Source organism: Corvus cornix, chromosome 1A (genome assembly GCF_000738735.6).
Source record: "Corvus cornix cornix isolate S_Up_H32 chromosome 1A, ASM73873v5, whole genome shotgun sequence".
Lineage (NCBI taxonomy): Eukaryota > Metazoa > Chordata > Aves > Passeriformes > Corvidae > Corvus > Corvus cornix.
In genome coordinates, this window is record NC_047057.1 from 60,652,066 (window position 1) to 60,665,793 (window position 13,728).

Consider the following 13,728-nt stretch of genomic DNA (forward strand, 5'->3'; position numbering starts at 1 on the left):
AGCTATTTCAGTTGCTCAAAGCAGCACTGCCCCTACCTTTAGTGACAGGAGGATTATCACTGGCTGACAACACCCTGCTCAACAGGAAAACACACCTTAATATCACACCCAGACACCAAGAAACCCCTTGGCTCCAGGCATCTGATCCAGGTGAGCGCTTGCATGAACTAACCAGAGCATGCAATACCACGTTCATGCTGGACTGTGCACATCACTCCTCCTAATTCCCTGCCCAGAGCACTGCAGCACAGCTGGCAGAGATTCTGTGAACAGCAGCACAGCTGCAAAGAAGGTCCCTAAGGGAAATTACTGAGATAGGCTACAGAGGAGTGGGAAAATGCAAGTGTAGCTACTCTAGATACTAACAGGATGCAAAGGTGTTAAGTTTATGCATGACACAACCCTTTGATAACAAAAATATGAGAAGAGAAGGTTTCATACAGATCTCATAGCAGCCTTCCAGTATCTGAAGGGGACCTACAAGAAAACTGGAGAGGGAGTCTTCATTAGGAACTGGAGTGAGACACAAGGGGGAATGGCTTCATACTGACAGAGAGCAGGTTTAGATTGGATATGAAGAAATTTTTCCCTGTGAGGGTGTTGAGGCACAGGTTGCCCAGAGAAGCTGTGGCTGCCGCAGCCCTGGCAGTGTCCAAGGCCAGGTTGGATGGGGCTCTGAGCAAGCTGGGATAGTGGAAGGTGTCCCTGCCCATGGCAGAGGGTTGGAATGAAATGATCTTTGAAGCCCTTTCTAACCCAAACCATTCTATGATTCTGTGAATTCCATCAGTGCCCAAATCTGCAAGGGAAGCAATAAACACTAGCACATTGTTGCACTGCGAAGGACAGGGGGGGAAAGGGCAAGGGCCAGGGCCAGGGCAAGGGAGGAACCATGGAAATCTCTGCTGAGGTCTTGGAGCAAAAGGCAATCAAATCCACAAAGAGGCTCCTGCAAGCAGTTGCAAGCTGGCAATTTGCTCTGTTGCCAGACTGTTCTGGGGCTGAAATACTGACAGTCAAAAAAGCTCTTCCCCAGACAGAGATGTGGCATTCCCACCTATCAGATTTTCATCTCCTGTTAGGAGCCGGGAACAGATACAAGGGGACCAGAGCTGCCGTCAGTTCCGTTTTGGTATTCCCAGCAATGCTGCATCACCTGATGGGATGCACCACTCTGTTTTCTGTCCCCACAGGGACAGACAGCTGTTCACTGTGCAGATGGCAGAAGCAGGATGGCTGCTTTACCACTGCCATCCCCCAGTGTCCCTCAGGCACAGTGACACCCAGGGCACATCAAGCCTCGGCCACTCGGCATCCAGCCAAGCGGGCAAACCAGCCAAAACACTGCTGGCACTGAGCCCTGGGAGTGGAGCCAGGAATGTTTGCCCAGTCCCGCAGCAGAGTTGAACTTCCCAAATATTTTGAACAGCTCCTTATCAGCAAAGCAGCTTTCCACCAGCTCAGCATTTCAGAGTGTTTATAATCTGGTCCCCTTAAATTGGATTGACAACCGAGCAGAACCACAGCCTGAAATAGTGACAGTCTCTCTGTTGGCACAGGAGCTTTTCAGCAAGACCCACCCAGCCTGAGATCAGCAAGTTGCAAAAGCCCACACTTGATGTCAAGCATGTTTCTAATGCCACTGAAGTCAATGGTACTGAGAACGTGCTTAATGCTGGCTGCCTGTTTGACCAAGTGACCAAAACAGGACCTCAAAATATAGTTCCTGGCAGCTTTGTGCAACCTGTGGCTGCTATCAGTAATAAACAGCAGCCCTCTATGTAAGGTCCCCCACTAAAACACCAGCTCTCCTCACCTTGACTGACTTTAGACCGTCTGCTGCCAGATGTGGCCTCTGCCACAAACATCCTGATCATTGTGGCCACAATCTGCCTTCCTTCTCCACTTAGAGGCACCACCAGAGCACAGGTCTGTGTGCGTTTGGTTGGGACCAAGGGAAACACTGAAGCTACAAAACTCACATCAAGTCTGCAACAAAGACATGTTCACTTCCAAAATGGATCTTGCTCCACATCACTCTGGTTCAATATGACACCACCATCACACAGAAAGTAACTTCTTCACAAAGACGTTTCAAGGCAAAATTTACATAGGGTGACATAGAGACACTGTTACTGCATACAGAACACAAACCAAAAATCACTCAGTGAATCAGGGAAAACAAGTGCTGCTCTGTTGCACTGAGAGAGTTCACAGGGTGGGAGAGCAGGCTGTGTCTGGGAAAGGGAATGAGTCAGGGCAAGCCTCCACCGAACAAAGTTCAGCCATCTGCCCAGCACACAGACAGCACCTGAGCTAAAAGTTAACAGCCTGTGCCCCTCATGGTGAGGAGAAAACAAACACTGTCCATTGAGTCATCACCCCATGGGGACAGCCTGCAGTATTACTATGCTCAGTGTATCAGGCACTGACTGTTATTAGCCACTGATGCTTATACAGCTATTGGTCCCACTGCTGTTCCTTAAGAACAGTTGCTAAGAGCATGAGAAAAAGCACCTCCTCCAGGTGTAGGACTATTGGCTTGGAAGGTGCTCCAGACATTAGAGATCTTGGATGATGCCCACCTGCCACAGCAAGAATGATTCTACTCCCAAATTCTCATCTTGTCCTGGCCAGTGCTGCTCACTGTAGGTCTCAGAAGAACAACTTCATATCCCTCAAACAGGGTGTTGGAGGGCATAAGCCTAAATCCCTACTGCTTAATGTACCTCCAATTGGTGGGCACTGACCTACTCAGGGTGAGGAAAGAAGGGTGTTTCCCAACTACCCCTTGTTACACGCCTCAGAACAGGTGTACCAGAGGAGGACCAGGCCTTTGGAATATGGCAATCATTGTGCCATCCTACGGAAACAGATGGAAATCTCTGGCCTTACCATTACACTAAACACTAGATGATTCAACTGAATTTGCTCTCCCCTCATGAGGTAAGGCTATTTCCTACTTTCTTCCAGTAACTCAGATTTGTCTATGTCCTATTTTTGGTTTCTAAATTAAGAATATTGCTCATTACCAGATTATATGGCATTTATTCTGAGGAGCAAGAGATACTGATGCAGCTAAAAATTCAATATAAACACCCTGTGGATGTAAGCCATGACATTTATATACCGGATTAATAAGCACTAAAAGGAATTTCTGATGTAGGGCACATGACCCCCCCTTCATTTCAAAGGCAATTATTTTAATACCATGATTTCAAAGTGTGACATGTCCTTGAAAACACTGGCAGGCAGACAGCTTTATCAAAAAACCTTCCAAATCCTGGAAGGACAATTTCAGGTGCATCTCCAGTTTTGAGATAACAGAACATCTGGAGTGAGTGTATGGGCTGGCCAGCAGATAAGCAGGCTCAGACAAACACCATTTTAATGCAGAGTGGGTCTGAGCCTCCTTTAGAAAGAGGGGAAGGATTGGACACAGAGCTCCTGCTCCAGCCCATCTCCAGCTGCATCCAGCACCGCTCCTACTGCCTTCACTGCCAGGTTTCTGGAGCGCTCTCACTGCTCAGAGCAGCCCTTGCCTTTCACACCTCATCACCTACCCCTTGATATTTTCCAGATACCTCAGCCTGGAAGCCACTTCCTTGCTCATTTCAGAGAGCCAGCTTACAACTGGAATCCCCCCAGAGAACACAGCCAGGCTCCCTGGGTATCACTTGTCAGACTTGGGCCACGCCACCTCAGCCTTTCAAACACAGGAGAAATGGGGAGCTCGCCAATTTGCTGTGAGGAGAGCTGAAAAGATAACAACAGCTGGTTTTCCACTGAAGACCTCAGTGCTTTCTGACAGTGGTTTGATGCCCCAGGAAAAAAAAAAAGCCCCATCCAACCCTTCCTGTGCAATCACCTTCCAGCCCAGGGATGCCCCAATTGGTCCCTTCCTCTCAATCTCAAATATCTAAGTAGCACTCAGAGATCCTAAAGGATCTCAACAAAATTCCTTTGGTATCAGCATGATCCGAGCAATTCACCCTGGACACATTCTTGGAGCCACTCACCACTTTTGGATGCAATGCCTCAAAAAAAATCCAGAACACAAAATTAAAACAAACACAACAGAAGAGCCCAAGATGCGCATGCAGTTCCCCACACATTGAGCTGCTGACATTTTTCCTAAGTAGCTGAAATCAAAACCTAGTGAGAGAAGCTGTCAGATGACAAAGGAGAGACACCAAGACCCCACCACAAGTACTCACACCCTGCAAAAGCAAGGCATGAAAGTTGGTCTGCACTCACTGCTGCAAACTCCAGGTCCCAGCTCAGTCCTGAGGGCTTCCCAAGCCCAGCGAGGAAAACATCCAGATTCATAAAAAGCCACATTTGAATCCTTAAAAAGTCAGCAGGCAAGTAACGAGCAATTTGGATATCATGAAAACCAGAGGATGAAACCAGAGCCCTGGGAGTATGGAGTAGTTCAGGACAGCTCTGCCCAACACTGGGAAGGAGCACACACAAATGAGGTATCAGCTATATAAGAAAGTCAAAGAAAAATGAAAATAAAAATACTGTCTCTGATACCTTGGTGCTGCTGTCCATCGCTGAAGGTCTCATCTAAGACATCAGGATATCTGTCCTACCCATCAGGAACAGAAAACTAAATATAGTCTTGGAACTAAATCTTGAGCCCCTAAAAAAGGCTCTGCAAAGTTTTGCATGCCCAAAACGAGCATGTGGCTGGAGACAGCTGCTTTCTCCACTGCCTTCATTAGCAGGGCATGCCCAGAATAAAGTTGTGTTAAGCCATGCAAGGCTTTTTGCCTGAAAGTTTATCAAGCAAGGCATCTGAAGCCAGTCAGAAGGTGGCCAGGGAACCTTTGAGAGCCTGCAGAGAAGCAGCCACGAGATTTTCCTAAGGAAGATGAAAGAATTCCTCATGTGATTTCCATGCTCCTCTGCACCTAGCAGATCATCTGTTCTCCCCAGGAGGACTAAATTGCCCTAACACCGCCCAGTGCTCCGAAGCAACTTTGTAAGAAGCCAGAATTCCTGAAAAAAAAGAAGTTTTAACTAAATTATAGCAAGTAGGCAACAAAATTGTTACCACAACTTCCTCTGTAACAGAGTGCCTAATTCCACTGTTCACTGCCAAGAGCACTCACCTTTTCTATAAGCCATGCAACACATTTGGGGGTCTTGTCAGCTCCTTTAGTAGCTGTAAATCAAGGCCTATAGCCTAGCGCAGTTGTATGAAATTATTTCTGCAATGACATCATTCCAGACACCACTCTGAGCTAACAACTTCCACTACATTCCAAGGGAGGGAAAAAAAAATATCTTAGCATGGCATGTGGTGGATGAGGGCAAGAAAGATCAGCTTCCACATTTTGAGATGGCTCACTTTTCCCATTTTAGTCTCAGATGGAAAACGAGATGGGGAAAAAAACATTCCCAAATAATACAGAAAAGGTCTCCCCTGCCTCTGGCTTGAGAGGAAAGAGGAGGGAAGGAGCAGAGAGATCCCCCAGACAGCAGTGAATGACACCCCACAAACCTAACCCCATTAACATGCTGCTTCATCTTAAGAAAACTTCAGACAATTCCTTGCACACCTCCAACCACTCACAGGGAAGGGACAACCACCTCAATGAGAAAACTTATTTAGGGGGAAAAAAAAATAAAACCACCAAAAAACACCACCAGCAAATGCACCTAAATAAGTAGTTAAGAAGGTTAGGAAAGATCATTACATTTCCCTTTGTGTCAACCTGAATCAAACTTTCTTTTGCTCTAGTACAAGTCAGGAAGGCGAGGACTCAACTTGCCCTTGTTTCTCTTTCCATGGCCTAAGGTCACTTGACTTCTTGTTCGCTTTGCCCATCTGTAAAATGGGGGAAATGATGAGAAACTACAACACAAGGTTATGGGAATTATTCAATCCATAGCCATAGAGTTCTTTGAAGATGCAAAGTGCCAAGCATTATTACTGGATGAAGAAATGATGTATTTTCTCCCCCAAGCTACACAGAGGAAGAAAAAAGCCATGCAAACAGCCAACTGTATTTCTAATGAGATGCAATACTCAAAAAGTGGGACATCTTAAAACAGATTGGACAATCTTTTTCCAGCTCGCAAAGATTATTCCCAATACATAAACCTCAGAGGATTATAAATGCAAGCAAAGAAACTTAGCTTTTGACAAGATTTCTGCAGACAAAATAAGCTTGTCTAAACAAATAGGGGAAATGTACATTTTTGGTCTTAAAGAGAGCAAAAAGAGTTTTTCAAAGAAAAAGGGAAGAACTGAAATCAGGTTTGCAAGCTTTGTGAGGGATGAATTAATGTTTTCTGAATACAAAGCAATTTCCAGGACTAGGAAAGTCAATAAAATAGGAAGAACTGGATGGGAGGGAGGCAGGAAAATGCCCTGGGCAGCAGAGGGGACACATGCTGGATAAACAGGGCAGGCTGCTCACTGTTTAGAGATAAATACATTTCCCCTCTCTGCAGAGACTTATGGGTATTCAAGAGCCACCATCTGAACTGTGGGTGAGCAGAATTTTAAGTTACATTAACGTTACCCAAACCACATCACATAACATGTGAGGAGCAAAAGCACAATAACATGCCTCTTTTCTGCAAGCAGCATTATTTCCTCTCAGAAGAGGGGGAGGAAAAAGACACCAGAAAATCCCCATCATAGCCTGCCTGGGGACCCTCCCGTGCCCCAACCACAGGCAGTGCTGCACCTCCCATAAACACGCAGAGCAGCCACAGGCTCTGGGGAAATGTTTGAAATTATTACTATTTTGAGCACAATTTGGTTTAGCACAACTATTAAAAGCCCAAGAAAAGCTGCATGTGGGGTGGGCCCTGCAGGACAAGTCATCAAGTGCCAATAAATGGAATACATAGAAGTAGCCTTGTGCTTCTTTCCCTCCTGTATTCAATGTGACACTGACGGGGGAAAACCCAACAAATACTGATTTTTGCCTTTTGCACACAGGCACTGTAAGAGGGCGGGCTGGGCACTATTTCAGTGCTGTGTGTGATGCTCTGTCTCAGCTTTAGACACACCAAAAATCTGCTGCCACCAAGCACCTAACTCAGAGCTCGTGGAGCAGGGTGAAGACACACCTGCAAACCTGCAGGGTTTTGCTAGGAAAGAGCAGGAGCTGCAGGGACTGACTCTGGCTACATGGACTTAGCCAGGTTTCTGTGCTTCATGGCAACACACTGAAGCAGCTGTCTCTGCTAAGGCTTATTTTAAAAGCCTTATTTAGCTTTTATTTAGCTTATTTAGCTTTTGCCCCTACTGTGGGGCAAGGCTCAACTGGCAGCAGCATGTTTAACACGGAGCAAGCCAGGGAGGGAACAACGGGATGGAAATCCATGCTTTTAGGGACAAATAGAGGCCGTGGGCAGAGGCACTGAGACTCCACTGTGAACACATGTGAGTATTCTGTGTGGTGAGACTGGAGGTCAGACATCATGTGGTATTGCTGTGGTAACCCAGCAAAGAAGACCATGTTCCTCCCCATGTGGGAGAAGCAGCCAGAAGCCCAAAACAGCCCCTTGCCCCTGTCAGCACTGACTCAGGCACAGGAATTTCCTGCCATCTCGTTAGGAGAGGCTCTTATTTATCTGTTTAATGGGGAAAGCAAGCAGCAGCTGGAGAAATCAGGCTTTTCAGACCAATTGCTGAGGGCAACAGGTCTGACTCCTCCAAATGCCAGAGACCTGCCAGCACTGGAGCCACAGGAACAGAGAAGGGAGGACTGAGCACCTGCTACTACAGCCTTGGATACACACATCCCCTCCCAGGGAGCAGCAGCACAAGTGACAGAGAAAACCAGGCAGATTTATGTCCCAGGCCTTCTGCGGCTCCTGGGGATGGGGAATTAGCACAGAATCTGGGGAGCAAAGAGGGAGAGACTTCCAGCAAAGGCAAGACATTCACACGGTGATGCCAGCAGCTTGAAAGTCTCCAAACACACATCCAGCAGAACGTGGCTGCCAGCCAGCATCAGACTTTCAACAATGTTTTTACAGCCACGATGGACACAAATCCAGCTGGAGTGTAATCCCACCAATCCTGATAAGCAGTGATAAAACTGAACAAATGTGACCAGGATGGGAGACAATGGGTGACAACCACTCCTGGAGCCATCAGACCTCTGATTAAAAACCCAGGGAATAAAAGCTTTTGGCAGTGGAATTTAGGGCTTCTGACAAACAAGGAGCAACACCCACCCACTTCTTGCCAGGTCTGGTGCAAGACCTTGGGCAGCTGTGAATCCCAGAGAGAGCTCAGGCACAGTGATTTAGTGTGGGAAGGCTCGGAGAGCCACAAAGAAGCACTCCAAGGGCTATGGAGAGAGTAAGGGAGTAAAAGAAGGGAAATGGTATTTCAAATGAGACACCAGTCCTCACATCCTGTGGGACTGGGAGCCCAGCTGTGCAGTTATGGGATGAGCACATCCCAGCCACAGGGTGCATGGATCAAGTGCAGGCTCAGCAATCTGACCCAGCTCTCCAGCTGGAATTTAGGATGTTAAATCATACCATAACATCCAAAACAAAGTAGATGAGGGATAACCATTCCCAAAACAAGACTGCCAGCTCTGACATGCACGAGGCTACCTGGATCAAATCAGTCTAGACCGAATGCAAAATGCTGCTCCTTGAAGCCACCAGAACTGGGCCATTTCCAAAGGATCTCACAACACATACTCTGTTTTGCTGAATGCATTTTCTCATGAACTTGCCCCGGTAATCTGAAAGCTCTTGGCAGTTTCTCTGCATGTTGCCATAGACCTGCTGAGTCGGATTTACTGCACATGCACAACTGCATCACACACTCACAGCATGTCCAGGGGGATCTTGTGCTGGAGCTGAACCCTTCAAACTGGGGTGCACTGGCACTGCTTGAACCCTTCATATGCCAGAGAACAGCTCCAGTGCTCATTTCAGTTTTGGTTCTTGGATAATCCAAATATACTTCATTACTCTGCAACAGTCCACATGTAAACCCTAAATCCACTGTCATTAATACATGGAAACACAGTTTTTACATTTCCCTGACTCTAAACACAGCTTAGACTGCGTTAAGTGAGGACCATCCTTTAAAAGATACAAAATGAATGGATATCTGCAGGAGCACACTGACATTCTTCTACAACTCTTACTAGAAGTCATATACAGCATCATTTTAATGACATTTGAAATGAAAGCCCAAAGGAGATGTTGTGTAAGATATCAAAAAGCAAAAAACCAGCAGATAGTAGATAATACACATCAGCAATGCAGTGGGTTTAGATTACTCACCCACAGGAGCAGACTTAGTGTTGATCTCCACTGTCACTCTTGAGCAAGTACCACTGATCCATATAAACTTCCAACACTGAGAAAAAGAGAAACAGAGATTTTGATTAATCACTCGAAGTCTGAGATGACTTAAAAGTGATATCTTGTAAAAGTTTATTATCAAGAGACACAGGATACAGGAAGCACTGTGGATGAGATACATAATACCATTTAAAAGAAGCTAATACCAAGAGATTAAAGGATGACAACAGATGTACAAAAAGAAAATGAGCTTGTTAATTCCAAATAATTCCCAGCAACATTATTTCTCAGTATCTCTACATTACATAGTTGGCCTGTGCCTGCCCTTGACCTCCCCAGCTGATCACACACATACAGCACAAAACAAAGGTGAATAATGCCTGGCAAGGCTTCCTTCTCACTACTGCGACCTAAACAAACCCCAAACAAGCACCCAATGTTGCTGAACATCTGAAAATCAGTGTGTGAAGTAAAGCCAGTGGAAGTCAGAGCAGCCCATAGAACTGAACCAACCCCACAACTCCCAACAACTATTCATGAGTCTCTTTACTATGACTATTTTGGCAAATCAAAGATGTTCTCTGTTACTGTGGCTTGACAGGAAGTTTTAGTCTCAGATACTCCCATCTACAGACTGTGGACAAAAGAAGAGCTATTTGGTATGGGAAGTTTGACAAAACTGTTCCAGGAGAAGGTTCTGAGTAAGCTTTGAATTTGAAATGCAAAAGGGAAGTTTGGGGAATAAAACTTCAGCCTAATAACTAAAAAACTTCCAAACCTATGCAGTTATATGAGCTCCCTTTAGAAGAGGCTTAAGAATCAGTGACTCAAATACAAGTGCTCAGTGAAATATGGTCGGTAGAAGGATGGAAACAACTGGGAACACCCCAGTGCACCCCCACCTGGGACACTTCACTGGCACACTGAGACACTGCTCTCCAAACAAAAATCATGCCAAGAGCAAGAGCAGGAGTTTAAGACAAGCAAGTAACATGACTGGAAAGCAAAGAATCAGCTCAAAAATGTAGGAATAAAGGCACACTGGCTAACTAGTCGTTGACTTGTGGCAACAAACTGCAAATATCCAGAGGTTGTAAACTGGAAGAGAGAGAATCCAGCCCTTGTATGACTGGGAGGGAAAAAAACCCCATACATTTTCAGGGCTATACACTATAAAGCTCTAATAGATGATCTCAAGGCAAACACATGATTGGGAGCTCATTACTTCTCAGAACAGCTTTTTAGAATAGGTTGAACAAAACCACCGGGGAAAAAAAATGACACAGAACTGAGCAGGACACAGGAGCCTGTACAAGCAGACTCTGTCACAGGACTGGGGCTCCAGGCTATTGCAACAGAATAATTATGTACTGAGCCCTGTGCAATGCAGGAAAAAAACATCTGCCAGATGGAAAAAGACACAAAATGTGGTAGGCGGGGAAAAAAAAATATTTGAGGTTTCTATAAAGGGCACTGCAGAATGCCATGTATGAAACTGCAAAGCCAGGGGAAAGAAGTTAGTTAACGGTGTTATTTTAAGCCTGCCTAAAGTAATATGAAGGGCCGAAATGGAAAACCTATAATTAGATGGAGCTTCTCCCCTTCATTACAAATATCTGACTGGAACTGAGGCTCACAGATTGACAGGACCTTTGGGATTCCCATTGCCCGGGCTGCCAGGACACACAGACAGCAGCCGGGCAGGGGGAAGGAGACGCGGAACGCGGCGGGATTCTGCTGCTGCACCTTTGCTGCGTGGGACTGGCCACCACTGCCTGCCTCAGCTGGCCTGGGCCTCCTGCTGCAGCCACCAATCCTGCCCCAGCTCCCTCAGCGTCCTCTGCGGCACAGGGAAGCCCCAGCAGCTGTTCAGAACCTGCAGGGCCTGTCTCCCTCCATCACTGCGGGAGGCTCACACTCCCCACGAGGGCCATTCTCCAGACTGATTTGCTATTCCCAGCATGGGTGGCAGCACCACAGCTACTCCCAAGCCTCTCCACCACCACTATTTTGGTAAATCAAATATGTTCTTTGTTACCATGGTTTGACAGCAAGTTTAGTCATTTCCTTCTCGACAGAGTCAGAGTTACACACACACAGCCCACACCTCGGGCAAGCTGTACGGCCACTGGCTGGCTGATGAGGAAGGGAACATGTCCCTGCATTCCTCAGAAGGGAATTAACTGCCTCACATCCTGGCAACACAAGGATTCAGTTTGTTCCCAAGGCTGCTAGGGAAGTGGGCTTCATTTCCCATTCCCCTGCTTCCTTCCATCCTCAAACTCAATTTAGTTTTGACGAATAAACTTCCGGTGCTGGTTTTGGCTGGGATAGAGTTAATTTTCTTCACAGCAGGTAGTGTGGGCTAAATTTTGGATTTGTGCTGGGAACAGTGGGGATAACACAGGGATGGTTTAGTTCTTGCTGAGCAGGGCTTGCACACAGCCAAGGCCTTCTCTGTCTCTCACCCCACCCCAGTGAGGGGCTGGAGGTGCACAGGGAGTTGGGAGGGGACACGGCTGGGACTGCTGACCCCAACTGACCAAAGGGACATTCCAGACAGTATGTGGCATCATGCTCAGTATATAAAGCTGGGTGAGGATGTTCAGAGTGCTGGCATTTGTCTTTTCAAGTCACTGTTACCTGTGATGGGGCCCTGCACTGCTGGGGATGGCTGAACCCCTGCCTGCCCATAGAAAGTGGGGAATGAATTCCTTGTTTTGCTTTGCTTGTGTGCACAGCTTTTGCTCTCCCTATTATACCATCTTTATCCCAAACCATGAGCTTTCTCACTTTTACCCTTCCAATCATCTCCCCAATCCCACCAGGAAAAGGAGTGAACAAGTGACTTTTTGGGATTTAGTTGCTGGCTAGGGTTAAACTCAGACACTACCCCCACCAGACACCCTCTAACCCTAAGCTAAAGAAACCTCCCTCGCACAGCCTCACCTCTGAAGACTGGTTACAGAAGTATTTCCTATAGGACTGGCAGTGATATTCATCCCAGCATTTCTCCAGCTTGAACAGGGCACAGGACATGGACATCAGGGGGTTTCACCCCGTGCCCTGCACTGGGATGCCAGGAAGGCTGACAGCTCCCAGGGAAAGTCTGGAGCTCAGGACGATGAGTGAAATATGGGACTTGTCAGGACTTCTGGGAAAGGGTGGGGCTTTTCTGGTTTAACTGGAAGGGTAATTTATCATCCAAGAACACAGCTGAGGGAATAGCTGCCCCCATGTCACACACACAGCCCCGACCTGAGGGCACACAGGCGGCCAGGGGCTCTCCAGCCTCGACAGCAAGAGCAGAGCTCTCCAACGAGTTCAATCCAAGTTCACTTTCAGTATCACGAAAACAACCTCCCAGAAAACCACACTCATAATCAAGAGCCAGTCATTAGGAATGATCATTTAAGAAGAGCAGGACTAGGCAAACCAGGTGAGAGTTAATTGGGTTTTTGCTTTCATAGAGAGAACATCACCATGTATGAATGCCCTGGGAGAACCTCTCCAGTAACCCCAGGAAAGAAAGGTGCACGATATGATTTTCTTTTTCTTTTCCAGACTCTAATTTCTTAACCAGGAAGAAAATGCAAATCCTAATCCCACAACCTTGCACATTCAGCAGTAATATTTTACCTTGCCAATCAAATGTTTTCTGCAATAGCCACCCATTTTTTTTTCAAATTCAAGATGCATAACTGCATGCAATTAATTACGCACTGTGTGAATTTAAACAGGACACAGCCCTGTGTTCAAAGACCTGAAAAATTCACATGTTGCACCGTGTTTAGGGGCACATCTTAACATGAAAGGTGCAGCACTATTTCTTTGCTTTCTGACTCCTACGAGCTTTGTTTCAGGAAAATTTTCAGACGAATGCAAGAGCACTGCAAGCAAATAGTCTGATTCATGTCTGTTCTTTACTAGACAAAAACAAAGATCTGCTTTGCCTAATAATTTCTGATCAAGAAAAGCAGGACTTTGAGACACAAGATCTGAAAGAGCCCCTCCTCTCTACTAAAAGCTAAAAAATGACTCTGTAACATGGGACCCAGGTAGTCACAGCACAGTTCCAATTACTGCTCCTTCCCACACACTTGCTTCATGTGTGCCTGTTTGTGTTTCAGTTAAAAAGCTACTTTGACATTCTTCCTATGTTTTTAAAAGAAATTTCCACAGGCAACAGGATTCAAAATTACTAAGGAAAAATTATTCACATATACACTTCCAAGGAAGTCACTGATGCAAACTGATTGTGTCCAGCTATCTTGCCTTGGAAAGGTTGGGAGGAGGATTTAAAGCCAAGAAGCAAAGCAATGAAGAAACACTAACAGTTTCAATGATCTGGAGAGCTAATGGTTTTCCACGGAAAAAGCCATTGATGCATGTCTTATTTTGGAACACGAATGGCACAGTTTT

At 46.2% G+C, this 13,728-nt stretch overlaps 1 protein-coding gene across 1 annotated transcript in view; it reads right to left on the reverse strand.

Moving 5' to 3' along the window:
• The window catches only part of PPFIBP1 (PPFIA binding protein 1), a 102,671-nt gene that overhangs the window by 63,823 nt on the left and 25,120 nt on the right, over window positions 1–13,728 (reverse strand). The window contains 1 exon segment of the mRNA XM_039570581.1: window positions 9,286–9,361. The gene's annotated coding sequence lies outside the window, so the exon portion shown is untranslated.